Genomic DNA, 17,480 nt, shown 5'->3' on the forward strand with positions numbered 1-17,480 from the left:
TGGCCCATCGTCCCTTCTAGAAGCCGCGCTCCTGCCCTCCCACAGACACGCAGATGGGTACTTGGCCAAGAACAAGGAGGGGTGAGGAGAGAATATGGAGCTGAGGCGCAGGTACAGAAAGGACGGTGGCTCTGGCCCTGGGATGTGGCCAGCGCGAGGATGGGAGGTGTGTGCGGAGGAGCGGGGCCAGCTGGAGGTGGTGGCATCGGGGGGTGTGAGTCTCAGGAGCGCTGAGCAATCGTCAGAGTTGTGCGCGAGCAGGGATGACTTGGAAAAATGCCGAAGATGGTTTCCTCTCCGGGCCCCACCCCCACCCCCGCCCATCCCGGCCCTTCAAGGATCCGTAGAAGCCCAGAGGTTTCTCTACGCGAATTCTAGCTCCAGGCCTATGGGAAACAGCCCGCCTACGATGCGCCGGTCTCCCTCACCTCCTGTGTGAACACAAAGGAAAGCAGAAGTCACATTGGGTAACCAGGTTCAAGTGGACGGAATTCACGAGAAAAAAAAACAGTGGTTGCGCTTCTCCCTGAACGCCCTGACCCCTGTGCCTGTCGCCTCTTGGGATGCAAAACCGCTCTCCCTGGCCCTTTCGGTTTTTCCTTTCCTCGCTGAATACACGCTGAAGAGCTCTCTGATGCCCTTTTCTCTTTTTCACCAAAGCAAACTAAAAGTACAGACTTGACTAGTCCCAATCAAGCCCTTCGAAAAAATCCTTTAATCACGTTCTTTCTTTGCCACAGCTGTGGGAGGATTTGTATGCTCTGCAAGACAATGGCGAGAGCTCTGTAACCATTCTGACCAAAGAAAGATTTTCGCCTTTTAGGTCAGATTTCCTAATCGGCAGGTGCCTTAATGGACGTTTGGATGCTGTGAGCCACAGTGCATCCTATAGGGATGCTGCGGGGGAAGGGACACGCGTGTCTAGGCGCCCACGTATTTGTTGTGAGGACACGGAAGTGAAGTAAACAGACAAAATGCAAAGTAGACCTATGAATAGACCACGCGGTGCGCGGAAGTATTCGACTCAAGTTGCATAAACAAGTATAGTGAGACATTAGATGCAATTATGGATCAGATAGAGTGAGCAAATTGGGAAGAACAAAAGCAACGGTAATGTCACATCACGTTAATGGGAATGTGCTTGCATAGTAATGGAGCTGTCTTTCTTTCTGCAAGTGTCCACAAGATGAAAGAAGGCCAGATCCTCCTGAAAGGACAGCGGTATTATTGTAGCGTTCAACAAAGAAGTGGCAGCCTTGTTTGTTGGGCAGATATTTGGGGAGCACCTGCCCCGTGCCAGGAATTGCTGTGGCTCTGGGGATCCGGGGCTGTGCTCCGGCAACGTTAAGTTCCAGCAGAGGCGACAGACGAGGCGAACGGTGCTGGGGATGAGGCCGCTCGGTATGGGGTTGCTGTAGGAGGACCTCCCTGCGGAGGTGAGGTTCATGCTGACGTCCAAATGCAGATAGGAGATGCCCTGCGTGCCGGGCAGAGCTGGGAGCAGACACAGGTCCTAAAGCAGGAGGAAGCTTCTTCCCCTTGAGGAACAGGAGGAAGGTTTATAGCAGGCTGACATGGGGCTGGAGGAAATCAGGCAAGGCCTGTTGACAGTGGCTTTGCGGGCACGATGAGAACTTTGGTTTTTATTCTGAGCACAATGGGGAGACGTGGAGGGTTGGAAGCCGTGAAGGGGCACGTTCTGAGTTGTGTTTTAATCACCTCTGGCTGGCTGGTGGGTGAAGGGGGGTTGGAGTGGATCAGACTGCCGTCGGCCCAGTGAGGCTGGGCGTCCCTGTGCGCGCGTACTTTCTGACTCTTATTCCTTCTAGTCACTGTGAAACAATACTTCCAGTGTAAGGGGACAAAAAGAGTTCAAGAACAGGGACAGGGGACGCAGGGGCAGAGAGAGAGATAATGTGTCACAGATGGAAAGAGGAATGAAGTGGTTCAGGAGGGTCCTTGTGACTAAAGGACACACAGGGGACACTTGAGCATCCTCTCCTACAGGTGTAAAAGAAGCCTCTGTCTGAGCCATTTCTGCCACTGCCCCCCAGCTCCCCCGCCCCTCAGTAATTTCTAGTGTGGACGTACATAGCCGCTTTTGTGTTCGTCCCTGTGAGATTCTACAACAGGAACTAGTACCCTTACTCTTTTTTTTTTAAGTTCATTTATTTTGAGAGAGAGAGAGCTCAAGTGGGGGAGCCACAGAGAGAGGGGGGGAGAGAGAATACCAAGCAGGCTCCATGATGTCAGCACAGAACCCAATGCAGGGGGGTTTCTCACGAACCGAGAGATCATGACATGAGCCGAAATCAAGAGTCAGATGCTTAACCTACTGAGACGCCCATGTGCCCCCTAATACTCTTTTTCTAGGTATGGCAATTTAGCGACCCTTGCTTTTTTGTCTTTATATCATAGAGTAGAAAGATTTCCTTTGCATATTGAATCTCCCTTGCCTCTTTAGGGACATACAAAAGTTCTCTCTAGTTCCTTTCAGGAGGTGCGTGTAGGCGTAAGTTCTTGTCAGAAGACCTATCCGATGAAGCACACTGATCCCAACCTTTTCCCAGGCTGGGTTCTGCAAAGACATGTTGAAATAATCTGTGTGACTTTCTCATTGTTCAGCTTCATTATCAGTGTGATATGCTTTTCCACATCTGACTCCAACCAAGTCTTTGTACATATCAGAGAAGATTTCAGGTGCTCCCAGTTTGGTTTGCTAGAGAAGCCATTTTATTGTTGGTAAAACACATCAGAAGAGGCATTTTAGGTGCGTGTAGTGAATACCAACCTCAAACTTCAGAAACTGATTTCATGGACCTCCATCCTATCCCTTTTATCAAAGCAAAAAGTGTCTATTTGAATTAATTAGTCAAGTGTTATGATCTATTCTGAGACTGTAGAAAACACCCAGGGGTAAAGGAAGAGAAGTGTGAAATTATAAGATAAGGTGTCATTTCTTCTTTCTTACTATAACAATGAATGACACACACTTCCTTTTTCCTTCACATACACATGATTAGTCTTTGTGATGAATTACATTTTTCAAATGGATGGGGCAATTCCTAGCTAATCCCCAACTGAGAAATAGTTCGCTTCAATGCTTACCTATCCAAGCACAATGGGCAATAAACCCATATCTGACGTTTGTTCAAATATCAGGGCTGTGGTGACATCTTTAAGGCACACAAAAACATTTTCTGATAGAGAAGACGAGTAAGAATTAACCTGATAGCCTATCGCAAAGCGTGTTCAAAAATTTGAGGAAGAGTTATGTTTTTGCCCTCACGGGCAAAACAGTTGAGAACTCAGGGAAAATTACTTCATGGAAAATGCCAGATTGAAGACCAAATTAAGCCAACAAATTCACTTTTCACCGCTTGGCATAGCATATTTTCCTTTTATGTGAATGGAAGTGGGGCATGGGTGCTATATTTAAATCCCTTGATTTTTAAATGGAAAATAAAGCATATCAAAACCACTTCTTTGCTTTTATTGGAATCTGTTTCATGTCCAATTTGCTCATTAAAACATTGGATTTGTTCATCTTAGAATTAAAAATCCTCTTTGCTACATCGGCTTTGTAAAGCTCTTCACCTCTGGGTCAGCAACCTCACAGGATTGCATCTTGGACGCGCTTGAGCCTGAATAATGCTCGTTCTGCTCTGTGTCCCTAGATGGTCCATTGGTTTTTTGTTTTGTTTTGTTGTTGGTATTTATACCATCGTGGTCCTGACAAACTCTTAAGACAAATAATATTCCTCGGACTTCCTGAATTAGGGAAAAGATGAGAAAGTAAAAATAGGGGGAAAAAAGGCAAGGAGAAAATGTTTTTCAGATCCCCCATTACTTGATAATATAGTAGGAGGCAAATACCAGATTATACCATCCAGAGAATATCGCTGGAGAAGGAGGCGAATGTACCAGATGCACTCCTTCTCGCTTCAAGGTCCAGCAGGTGTGAGTAAGTATGTCACTGTTCCTCGGTGGTGCCCTGTCACATTGAGGTCTTCCCAAATCCCTCTGCACTCTCTACAGTTGTTAGTAATGCAGGGGAAAGTTCTACATTTGATTGAGTTATTGGAACGTTCTGTAAAGCTCTCTTTTTTCCACTCTAAACAGGCCTGGAGTCCTCAGGAAAGAAACTGATGGAGCAGACAGGAACATTATTAGTTCTTTTGAAATCTGTTGTTTGGATGAAACTTTTTCTTCCCTTCCTTTAGGCCTGGCTCTTGCTATTCAAAGCCAAGCTGGAGGGAATTCAAAGACCTGTTCTTTCGCAATTGCTTTGGGATAAAGGGCTCTGAATATGAAGATTAGACTGTTTGGTTCTTTCTGGTTTCTTTTGGGTCATCCTTTCTATGAGGCAAATAACTGCTTTTGAAGGGGGATGATGTGGGAAGTGTGTGTGCTTGGTGGCAGGACATAGAGATGAGAAAGTAAAGACAAAACTCTGTTTAATATTAACTTCTTCATGTTTTATTGTTTTTTAAAGCTTATTTATTTCGAGGCAACGGGCAGAGACAGAGAATCCAAAGCAGGCTCTACTCTCAGCCCAGAGCCCAATGTGGGGCTCAATTCCACAATGGTGAGATTATGACCTGAGTCAAATCAAGAATTAGATGCTTAACTGACTGACCCACCCAGGCGCCCCTACATCTTATTCTATCATAGAAGTATATGTGGAATAGGAGAACATATTCGTAAATCACATGTGATAAGAGACTTGTGTTATTCAGTGTTCTCTAGAGAAGCAGAACCAATGGGATGAATATATATACAAAGATTTGTTTTAAGGGATTCGCTCATGTGATCATGGAGTCTGCCAAGTTCAAATTCTACAGAATGGGCTCGCAGGCTGGAGACAAGAAGTTCAAGTCCAAAGGCCATCTTCTGGCAGAATTCCTTCTTGGCAGGGAGGTCAGTCTCTGTTCTGTTAAGATGGTCAGTTGATTGGATGAGACCCACCCAATCATAAAGGGAAATCTGCTTCACTCACAGTCTACTAGTTTAAATATTAATTTTATCCACAAAAAATACCCTCAGTGAAAAATCCAAAATACTGTTTGACCAAAGACCTGGATACTGAGGGCCAAGCCAAGTTGACAAATTCACCATCACAGGACTTGTATCTAATATATATCAAGAACACTTACAACTCAATAATAAACACATACAGTTCAATTTTAGAGGTAGCACATGACTTGAATAGACGTCTCCCCAAAGAAGAGATGCACAGAAGGCCACTAAGCACATGTAAAGAGTTTCAATGTCACTAGGGACATGAAAATAAATCCATGAAGGTGTACCATTTCACACCCACTTGGATGGCTGGAATTAAAAAGACAGATGATAACAAATGTGGATGTGAAGAAATTAAAACTCTAAAATGTCACTGGTGGGGTTGTAAAATCCCATGGCTTCTTTCAAAGTCAGGCAACTCCTTGACATAGCAGACACAGGGTTACCATGTGATACATATGTTCTGTTATTGGGTATTTTCCAAGAGAATCGAAAATAGACATCCAGGGGCACCTGAGTGGCTCGGTCGGTTAAGCATCCGACTCTTGACTTCAGCTCAGGTCATGATCTCACTGTCCTTGAGTTCAAGCCCTGTGTTATGCTCTGTGCTGACAGAGTGGAACCAGCTTGGAATCCTCTCTCCTTCTCCCTCTCTGTCTTCCCCCGCTATTTCAAAAATAAGTAAACTTAAAAAAAAAAAAAAAAAGAAAGAAAATAGATGTCCACACAAAAGATTGTAAATGAATTGTCCATGGCAGTGTTATTCCTAATAGCCTAGAAGTAGAAACCTAATAAATAAATCAAATGTGCTGTGCTCATACAGTGCAATATTATTCGGCTATAAAATGCTATACATCGAATGATTCTATTGAAACGAAATGCCCAGAATAGGCAGGTCTGTAGAGCTAGAACCCAGGAGGTTGAGGGGCATGGGGAGTGATTAATGAGCATGAGTGTCTTTTCAGGGTGATGAAAATATTTTGAAATTAGATCTTGGTGATAGTTGCACAAGTATCTATACTGAAAACCGCGGAATTGTGGACTTTAAATGGTTGAATTTTATAATCTGTGAATTCTCTCTTAAAGCTTTCAGAGAAATGTAAAAGAAGAAAGAATGGAAAGATAGGACGGTAAAGAGGTGGTGGAATATGAGCAATATTGTGGGAGATGATGTAAGGAAACAATTGAAGGAACTTAGAAATTTGTCCTGGAGAAGACTTTGGGGTTGAGAGTATTGGATTGTTTTCTAAGTAGACTATATTGTCTGTGTTGGGGATGGGATGCTTAGTCTCTAAAAACGGTGAGACTTTAGCAACCTAGTTAACCCATTATTCATCAATGTCTCATTTACGAATGGGGATAGCATCCATTTCTTCCTCTCGTAGCATTGCTGTGGTCTTACGCTGGATGATGAATGTAAAATCATTAAATGTAAACACGCCATCTTGGATGCTGGTCAGCAGTGCTTACCAACGAATCCACCTGTCAGCACACGTAGAAAACACATGTCTTGCACACATGGCAGGCACACGCATGAGACTGTTCATGGCTGTCGGGTGTGTGGGCTGTCCCGAGTCCTACTCGTGTCTCCATCTGGAAGGCTGAGAAGGCATTGGTGGTGTCTGGGGTCACCTGCGGTTGTTACAACCCCAGGTGAGGGTGGCAGGCGGCTGCTGTCGGCCTCCAGTGGTTAGAAGCAGGGACGATACGAAGCATCCTCCGTTGCACAGGACAGCGCTTCAACAAGTATCCAGCCCCAAATGTCAGTAGTACAGACACAGAAATTCTGCTGCAAACCACAGCTATGATGCACTTGGGAAAGTCTGCTAAATGTGTGAAGGAAATAAAATTGGGCAATATGGTAGAGAATACCAGGGATGGACGGTTTGGAGAGTTATCTCAGAAGGGGTGGCCTTCGGGTTGACGGGCGTGCACATGGCCTGGATGGCAAAATACAGTACAAAATGTGAAGGATTAGCGGATAGAATACATATTTGGAAGGCTGCAGTGCATGAAGACATTTAGTCGGGATGTCGTGGACACTTATGCGTTGATTGGATGCCGGGACGATATCGCGTGTGCAACTTTGGTCTAATGGCGTTTCTGTATAATGACATTCTCAGCGAGCTTTCTGTGAGCTAACACAAACAACAGCCATCCTGTCTACTTAATGATGCGAACGCAGGGCTAGCCTGGGTCTTCTGTTAAATACCAGCCCAGGTAAATCCTATTCAAGCATTCCCAACTTCTAGCTGGGGAACCGGGGCTTGGGCAACACAGCTAGGTAAATGAGGAGGAATTTTAACCCACTCTGGCACTGGAATCAGCATCTTTCACCACTGTACTGCATTAGATTTTGAAAATTTGTGGATTAAATGAATAAGAAAACCCTCACCCCCACTCTTTCTTATAAATAGGAGATCCTTTCTTCTAAAAATGTTTTCTTGTATTTTTTTTTCGGGGCGAAATTAGTTTTCTCCCAGTCCGCATTTAATTTGCGATGACAGGAATCTATTTTCTGCTAGCCCCAAACTCTGAAGGCATTTCTAGTCATTTTCTCACCAGAATATGTATGCTTTCCTGCTCCATGCTGCTTGTAATTCATTAAAATGTATGTTCTCTGCAAATAGGAAACCAATCGGTAATAAATCAGCTTTCTAGAAAACATTCAGAGAAAGTGTTTGAAATGGTTGCTGCATAAGAATATACAGACCTGCTTGGTACTGGTGATTTGCTGCCTTTTATGGGGCTTGTAAACAAACGGTGAATTTCTGTGAGACTATAAATTAGTGGCTTCCCTTTAGCATGAGGATGACATTCCATTTACAAAATGCCATTTGATAGTATTGGCGTCGATCATAATGAGCCCTGGATTCTTTTTACAGAGTGTAGTGATAAACACCGGGTCTGAATTAGACCAACTGCTCTGATTATAAGAGACTAGAGGCCAAGATCTTCAATTTCTGTTCTTCCTCCCTCTCTCTCTCTCTCTCTCTCTCTCTCTCTCTCCCTCTTTCCTTCCTTCCTTCATCTGAGATGTGTTCACAGCTGCCAAAAAACCTAGTTCAGGGACTTATACACAGTCAGCGTCCAAGACCTAAATCAATGAAGGACGAGAAGCCCACTTGTGCTTACAAGATGCTAGTAAAAAGCAAAAGATAAGAGAGAAAAACAGTTGGACTTTCCGTTTTCGTCACCAAACACAGAGCTCATCTGTGATGGAGTCATCAGTCAGCTTGGAGAGGATGGTACAGTGGCCCTTCGGTCCCAGGTCTCCCCAGACCTTCGGCTACCTGAGCCCTAGGAACCCGGAGGAAGGCAGCGCACCATCCCCTGCAGAGAAGGAATCGAGCCATTTGGAGGCCAGTGCCTACGGGGCTGTTTCCTGGTAGATAAGCCTCTGAACCGGGGCAGGCAGTGTGTCTCAGGCGTGAACGTTTATCAGTTGTCAGTCAGTAGGAACGAGGAGGAGGAGGAGACCGTGGCCAGCCAGAGCTTCAGGGGGGTTGCAGCGGTACGAGCGAGGACCCTTCTCTGAGTCTTAGGCCCCATGTGTTCCCTTACTTGTTACGGGATGCCATCAGTGAGCGTCTCTTAGCTCTCAGGTAGGACCTACCTTTCTTTTTTTATTACACCTAAAAATTATTATTTTAATAAAGGTAACGTGGTTCGTCTTCTAAATAGAGCCGCAGTGCACCATCACTGTGCGATTCTCTGCTTTGTACGATGCTGGGCAGGTCACTTTACGCTTCCAAGAATCGTTAATCACCATGGGCCTGAGAGCAGTGGGCTATTCCAGTTACCTGACTCTGCTTTCTCCTCTGGTTTGTGGTTCCCTTGCTCTCTTTGTAAGCATATGACTTCAAAGTCCTACGCTTGTTCCTAACTGATGGGAACTTGGCCATTTCCCAATTGTCCAGAAGTACCTTAAGGGTAAGATGTGTCTGGACTGCTATCCTATTTCCAGCAGAGCAAGGATTTGCACAAGAATTCTCCCTGGCACTTACTACATAACCAATATTTGTTGAATGAATAGTCTGAATAGGGTTTCAGTAAATATGTGCTACATGAGTGGGGAAACACAGCTGTTTGGTTTTTACATTTAGATGCTTTCAGCGCAACCAGAATGTAAACTTGTCCAGGATGTGGGACACACATTGTGCAAGGCAAGAGTCCGGGAGCATTATCGGATGACACACGAGCAAAGGGGCTGGTAGAGGATTCCCAAGGACCCAAAGTCAAAGTGGAAGACAGAGGTGGAGGGAGCCGAAGGCTAGAGGGTCACGGGAAAGGAATTCCTTAATGACTCTCTCCTCCCCCTTACCCATCCCTGGGAGATAAAGCACAAGCCTTGGGAGGATAGATATTCTACAGAAGAGGAAACCTCCTAAATAACGGATTCCGGCTCTCGGATAAAATGGCCCTGGGCAGAGGGCTGAGCTGGGGTCAACTTCTTTATCAACAGAGAGGTAGACATTTTATCAGAGGTGACAGGGCTGGGCACCCACGGCCCAGAGAATGTCACTAGAGGAGACCAAAGGAGAAACCCTAAGTGGCAATAGCAGAAGTTCCTGGCCCTAGAGGAGGAGAATAGGCTTTTCCAGCAGCTCAAGAAAGGTTTCCATGAGAAAGAAAACCCGACGGGAAACCAGACCGCGGTGATGACCCCTCTGACAGGTGCTGCACGCGGGCAGAGCCCGGCCCTGCACAGGGGAGCTCGCTGTCTTCACCTGCCCAGAGCCCTGCAGGACACAGCCCCCAGGTACACTCGTGGCAGCCGACAAGGCCAAGCTCATGTTTGGGCTCCCGAGCGCTTAGGACACGGTTCTGTGCGGGCCCACTTTTTGCAGAGACCACAGAACTCGGGCAACTCCCCGGCAGCCCAAGAGGTGCCTCTGGGACAGCTCGGCGCCCCCGCCCCAGGGCCACACGGTCTTTCTGTAGTCCTTGATGAGGACTTTTTGGGGTGACGGTGGGATTCACAGGATCTGGAGCCCACGGCCAAGAAAGAATTTCTGAAGACGTCTTTGATGCAAAAAGGTGATTTTATTAAAGCTCAGGGACAGGACCCGTGGGCAGGAAGAGCTGCCCGGGGACCAGGAGGAGAGACTGGGGGAGGTAAAGTCCAGGGGAAGTTTCCAGCGAGATTTTCATATGCTAGAGAAGACACCCAGGTTCCTGGAGGCCTGGCTGTTGTCAAGCTAGGGTGGTTTTCCTTCCAGCAAAGCATTTGCGTTGAGACAACAGGGGGTTCCTGGAGAAACATTTCACCCTGCTTGCCTCAAGTTTGTCCGTGGGCTGCAGGGTGTAAGGAGATTTAATGTTATCTGCCATTTCCTCCTGCCTCTGTCCCCACAAGAGTCCTCACCACAGCTCAGAGCGCCTTGAGCATGTCCAGCCACCCACGTGGGACCTGGCTTTATCACAGCCCTGTGCGCCTGCCGCCCCCCACAGGGTTCCCCCGGCCTGCTGGCGTCCTGGCCTTACAAGAGCGGGTAGAACATGTCCACCAACAGACAGGCTTCCCTGCTCATCCTGTCTGTACCCTGAGGGCTGCCTCCAGCCCTCAGAATCCTTCCCTTCCCCCAGCAACCTCTACTGCAACCAGCCGGAAAGTCGGGCTTTGCAGCTGCAAGCCAGCCTGGCCCTGGGCTCGCCTTCAGCTAGCACAGCCAGAACCCGGGACTGGACCACAAGAGGCCCTCGGAGTGTATCTGCATTCTCCCCTCCAAACTCTGCCACAAGGGAGAGTCACTGTCCCACTACCAGGCCAATAAAATCTATCTGCCCCTGAAAATCAACAAAATACGTACGCATGCATATGTATATATGTATATATATATATGTCTCTGTATATATATGTATACATACGTATATGTCTGTATGTGTGTGTATATACACACACATACATTTCTTTTTTATTTTTTTAACGTTTATTTTTGAGACAGAGAGAAACAGAGCATGAATGGGGGGAGGGTCAGAGAGAGAGGGAGACACAGAATCCAAAACAGTCTCCAGGCTCCAAACGGTCAGCACAGAGCCCGACGCGGGGCTCGAACTCATGGACCACGAGATCATGACCTGAGCTGAAGTCGGACGCTTAACCGACTGAGCCACCCAGGCGCCCCACACATACATTTCTTTATCTCCATATTATAATGCTTGGATTTCAGTCTTGGCAACACTTTTTTTATTTAAAAAAATTTTTTAATGCTTATTTATTTTTGAGAGAGAAAGAGAGTATGAGTGGGGAAGGGGCAGAGAGATAGGGAGACACAGAATCCAAAGCAGGCTCCAGGATGTCAGCACAGAGCCCACTGCGGGGCTTGAACTCACAGACGGTGAGATGATGACCTGATGCCCAAGTCAGACACTTAACCAACTGAGCCACCCAGGTGCCACATCTTAGCAACACTTTTTAATGCTGGTCCACAATTCACTAGCTATGTGACCTTGCGCATTAACTTTCCTAAGTTTTAGTTTCTCTTTTCGAAAATGTAATTAGATCTATATCATACGACTGTTGTTCATTTTTTTAAATATTTTTCCTTACTAATGGACTTTATTATTTCAAGAGGTTTTAAGTTGACAGAAAAGTTGAGCAGAAAATACTGTTCTCACACACTCCCTTCTCTCCACCCTCAATTTACCTTATTATCAATATCTTACTTTTGAAATTGTTACCATAATTCTTTTTTTTATTTTAAATTCTAGTTAGTTACCATAATGTAACATTGGTTTTTAGGAGTATAATTTAGTGATTCATCCATAATATTTCTTTATTAATTTTTTTCTGCTATCTGTAGTGATCTTTCCTCTTTCATTTCTGTTAGTAATCTGTGTCGCCTCTCTTTTCTTGTTAGCCTGACTAGAAGTTGATGGGTTTTATTTAGTTTCACAGAACAAGCTTTTGATTACATTGATTTATTTCCGTTGATTTGCTGTTTTCTATTTTACTGATTTCTGCTCTATTATTATTTATTTTCCTTGGCTTACTTTGGATTTAATTTGTTCTTGATATTTAGGTTATTGATATTAGATCATCTTTTCCGACATATGCATTCAGTGCTAGAAACTTCTCTCTAAGCCCTATGTTGGCTGCATTCAAGAAATTTTCACTTATTCTAAAATAGTCTTTTTCTCAAGACTTTTTCTTTGAGTCATGTATTATTTAGAAGTGTTTTGTTTAATGTGCACATTTTGGGAGTGGGGAGTTTCAGCTATCTTCCTGTTACTGATTTCTACATCAATCCCAGTCACATAGGTTGTATGAATTTTATTCTTTGGAATTTAAGGTATGTTTTATGGCTCCAACTGTGGTCCTAGTGAATGTTCAATGAGAGCTTGAGAGCAATGTATAATTGCATGTTGGATGAGTTATTCAATACATATCAATTGATCTTATTGATTGATATTGCTGTTCAATCGTATTCTTACTGAATTTCTACCTTCCGGATCTGTCAGTAATACAGAAGCACTGAAGTCTCCAATTTTAATAGTAGATCATCTCTTTCTCCTTGCATTTCTATGATTTCTTGACTTATGTATTTAAACATTTTGTTATTAGGTACATACACATTAAAGCATCATTATGTTTTCTTGGAGAATTTATCCTTTCATCATTATGTAATGTCCCTCTTTATCCCTGATAATTTTGAAGTCTGAATTATCTGAAATTAACATAGCTACTTTCTTTTGATTGGTGTTAACATGGTATATCATTTTCTATCCCTTAATTTTTAATCTTTCTGTCTTTATATTTGAAGTAGAGTTCTTCTAGACAACCTATAGTTAGATCTTAGTCTTGCTTTTTTTGTTATGTTTTGAAATTACTCTGGCAGTTTATGAAATTTTGATTGGAATAATTAGACTATTAATGTTTAAAGACTATTTAAAACTACTTATGCTTCATGTATCTGAATTAGTATCTGCCATATATCTGTTTTATATTCATATATTTTCTCTTTGTCTCCTTTTTTTTCTTTCTTTCCTACAATCTTTTTGTGCTCCCTCTGGTTTAAACTATACATTTCCTACAGTTTCATTTTCTCTCCTTTCTTAGCCTATAAATTATATATATTTTAAATGTTTTTTTTTTAGTAGTTGGCTTTGAGTTTGAAATACACATCTATAACTAACCCAGGTCCTCTTCCAGGAAGCTCTGTACCACTTTACAGGTAGTATAAGGTAGGACCTTATCCCCAAGTATTCCCTCCTCTTATCCTACTGTCATTCATTTCATTTACTTGTAAGCTAAAATACCCCATACATTGTAACTATTTTTTTGCCCGGGGTAGGGGGCAAGAAAGTCTTTATTTCTCTTTCACTCTTAAAGGACAATTTAACCATATGCAGAATCCTAGGATGGTGGTATGGGTTGTTGATTTCTTTCAACACTTTAAAATTTTTGCTCTGTTCTCCTCTTGCTTGTCGGTTTCTGAAGAAATGCTTGGTATAATCCTTATCCTTCTTCCTCCCTGGGTGACGTGTTTAGTTTTACCCTTGTCTTTGATTTCCAGCAGCTTGAATATGATTCATCCTTTTTTATTTTCTCTGAGTTTTCTGGATCTGTGGTTGTGTCTAACATTAATTTCAGAACCGTCTCAGCCATTTTGATTTCAATCATTTCTTGTGTTTCTTTCTCTCGTCCGATTATACATGTGACAACTTTTGTAATTGTCATTTGTTGGATATTCTTTTCTATACACCCATTCTTTTTTCTATTTTGATTTTGGAAGTTTCTGTTTACATGGTTTCTTGTTACCCCTTTGATTCTGTCTTAGGTTTTCTATCTCTCTGCTTACATTACCCATTTTTTCTAGAATGCTCTCTACTTTGCCTTAGTGTATTATATTATTCATGGCTGCTTTAAATTCCCTGTTAATAATTCCAAAATTTCTGCCATGTTTGACTTTGGTTCTGAGTCTTACTTTGTTTCTTCAAATTGTGGTGGTTTGTTTTTTGTTTCTTTGTTTTTGTTTGTTTGGTTTGTTTTTGTCTGCTAGCATGCCTGGTGATTTTTGTTGTTGTTGTTGTTGTTGTTACTGAAAGCTGGATATGATGTGGTGGAATTCAGTCCAAATCTGAAGATGCGAGACCAGAGGAGCTGACAGCGTGGATTCCAGTCTGGGTCTGAAGGCCGAGTGCAGGAGGTTGATGTCCCAGCTTAAGCAGTAAGGCAAGAAGGGTCAAATGCTTCTTTCCTCCACCCTTTTGTTCTATTCAGGCTCTCACCCAAGTGCATGATGCTCTCGCCCACATTTGGAAGGACAGACTGCCTTCATTGAGTCCACAGATGAAAATGTTCATTTATCCAGAAACCCTCTCACATATGCACAGATATAATATTAAGTCAAATACCAGACACCCTATGATCGAGTCAAGTTGACATTAATCACCACAGATGGTAACCTGTAGCGTGGAAGGGATTTGTTTCATAGCCCTGTCATGAGGTCTCAGTCTTTTTTTCTTTTATTAAAAAGTTTTGTTAATGTTTATTTTTGACAGAGAGAGACACACACAGTGTGAGCAGGGGAGGGGCCAAGAGAGAGGGAGACACAGAATGTGAAGCCGGCTCCAGACTCTGAGCTGCCAGCACAGGGCTAGACTTAGGGCTCAAACTCACGAATGGTGAGATCATGATCTGAGCCGAAGTTGGAAGCTTAACCAACTGAGCCACCCAGGCGCCCCTGAGGTCTCACTTTTAGAGTGAGCCCAAGTGAGGAGTTTGTCTCCCCACTCATCAAAGCTAGAGGGACCTGGAGTTGAGTGTTTTCTTCACCCAGGTTGGTGAATCTTTGCTAGAAGCTCCCTTAAGCTCTAGTAGAATAGTTTCTCTTGAGCACAGGTCTTGTAAAGAGAACAAAGGGCTCTGAATATAGTTCAGAATCATTAGTTTTCTTCTTTCCCTGCACAACTACTGGAGTTTTCCCCCTATCTTCAGGATGAACACCTGGTAGAATTCCTCAGGGCTAAAAATCGTGAGAGTGTTGGGGGGAGTTCCCCCCAGCTGTTCTACACTGAGCCTCTGGCAATGCATCAGTGAGGGTTTTATAGCATTCCTGCCCACACTGGCTCTAGCTGGGGGTTTTTGCTTCTGGGCCTCTGCTCCCAGTAGGTTAGCTGCGAATCTGGGTTTCACCCCATCTGCCTCTCCAGCTTTGAAAGCAGCAAAGCCCTGTGACCTCACTTTTCTGACTGTCTCTCCAGCTTTCAGAGCAGCAAAGCCCCGTGACCTCACTTTTCTGATGGCTCTAAGGAAAGTGATTGATTTTCAGTTGAGCTTTTTTTCTTGTGAGGATGAGAGTGATGGTTTCTGAGCTCTTAACGTGTCACATGGGAAACCACTGTATTTCAATATTAAATGTAACATCCATAGAAAGCACTTAACCCAATCCGTGGCACAAAGTCAGAATATATTGTCAGCTACTATAATTTATTGATTCTATCATTTTTTTTGTCTAATTAAATAACAAGATAACATTAGGCATCAAGAAGTCAGTGCCTCTCTTTGAGCATATTAGAAAATTATTTCAGTACAAAATAATAGGTCTGCTGTGGTCAGAGGTCTGCAGCACTCAGAATGGCAGGACGACGCCGGCATGAAGAAGCAATCTGAGCCGAAAGCTGGGCCCGAGAGCCGGTGACAAGGGGGAAAGAGTGAGGAACACGAAGGAAAATAGCAAGAATTAGGCCTGCAGGAGCGTGAGTCTAGCAAGAATTAGGCCTGCAGGAGCGTGAGTCTGGGAATGTAGAAAAGGTGGCGAAGGGGATAATAGCCTCTTTAGATGTTTGACCCAGAGCAGAATTGATACAGCCAGCTTTGTCTTTTGTATTCAGAGATGGTGCTTCTGATGGGATTGCTATTCCTGCGAAGAGATGCTGGTGAAGTTTATTGCGAGAATGGCCGCCCTTTGGTTCACAGCTGTCACCACTGTTTAGAGCAAAGCTGTCATAGATGTGTGGCCTGCCCAACCCCTTTGCTCAGACGGAGCCTCCCCCTCCATGGCGACTGTGGCTTTTCTTGCTCTGCATGCTGCTCAGTTTCCCAGGGGTTTGGTATTTGCACAGCGGTTGAGAAGCAGCCGCAAAGCGATCCTTCAGCCCTGCCTGCGTATCGTCAGGTCCATTCACCGTAGACTGCTTATGGCCTATTTTCTCTATTTCTTGTCTACCAGAGTTTTGTTTTCTATTTTTGTTGTGTTTTGAGTATCGCTTCTTAGTAGCCCTAGAAACTCCTCTCTCCCTCTCTCTGCCCCACCTCTGCTCACTCTCTCTCTCTGTCTGAAAATAAACATAAAAAAATTAAAAAACAACTTTATGTATATAAAATAGAAAAGATCAGCCTTGCAGCTCTAAAGAAAGTTGGACTCTGTGCCATGAACTTTGAACTGGGAGTAAACCTTGGTTCCATATTGGTTTCCTAAGTAGACTAGATCACATGACTCAGTTGGGGATGTTGCTTAAAATACACGTATGCGGAACAGCCACAGGACGACTGAAATATATCTGGGAAAGGTGTCTGAAAACCTGTATTTTAAATAGCCACTGTTAACATTGTAGGTCAGGTCACAGATTGGCCACAAGGACCACACACAGTTGCATGTGCCCAAGCACTCATACAGGGAGAAGGATTGAAGTTTCCGTAGGTCCCCAATGGGTTTAGTTATGGAACAGAACCTCATGGAAGGGAGGGGGTTCTCCATACCCGGCAGGAGCAGACACAAGCTGTGTCCACAGGCGATCACCATGCCCTTCCTCTTATCCATTCAGTGTGACATTTGAGACAGGTGGTGTCATGCTAGGATCGCAAAAGAGAGTAACACTTGGCTCTGTGGCTGGTTTCGTTGGTTGGTTGGTTGGTTGGTTGGTTGGATTTTCTTTTGTTGTTGTTGTTTGTTGGTCTTGTGGGACTTCTATTATCATTTGAGAAGACGTTACCCTAAAATACTGTCATTTCCACGTAAGGCAGGGATCACCAAACCGCCTGCTACCAATTTTTGGACTGTCGTTGACCTAAGAATGATTTTTTTTTTTTAAATGTCTGGAGAAAAAAAGGTCAGAAGAATGAAGCTTCGTGCCGTGTGAACCTTATATGAAATTCAAACGTAAGTTTTACTGGAAGCCAGCCACACTCGTGCCTTCTCTCATCATCCACTACTGCTCTTACACGGCAGTGAGAGCTGCCCAGTTAGAGTGCAGACAGTGGGTCTGAAAGCCCAGGCCACTCAGCGGCTAGGTTCTTCCTGGAAAAAGTGTGACAACCCCTGATTGAAAGGAATGCCAACAGTCACCAGGCTCTCCTGGCTCCTGATGCAAAACAACACTGGCAGGCCCCCGTCCTTACTCTGGAGGGGTCCGCGCGGGTGCCCAGGTGGTCCTGAACAGACGCTCTTCCTGCTCCCTGCTCTCCAGGGCCCTGGAAGCGATTCCCCACCTTTAAGCCTGACCCTGATTTC

The 17,480-nt window shown here is 44.3% G+C and overlaps 1 protein-coding gene across 3 annotated transcripts in view; it reads left to right on the forward strand.

Annotated features, from left to right (window-relative positions):
• PRKG1 (protein kinase cGMP-dependent 1) overlaps positions 1–17,480 on the forward strand; it is a 1,260,290-nt gene that overhangs the window by 900,113 nt on the left and 342,697 nt on the right. The gene's annotated exons all lie outside the window — the stretch shown is intronic.

The sequence above is a fragment of the Panthera onca genome, chromosome D2 (genome assembly GCF_046562875.1).
Source record: "Panthera onca isolate mPanOnc1 chromosome D2, mPanOnc1 haplotype 2, whole genome shotgun sequence".
Taxonomy (NCBI): domain Eukaryota; kingdom Metazoa; phylum Chordata; class Mammalia; order Carnivora; family Felidae; genus Panthera; species Panthera onca.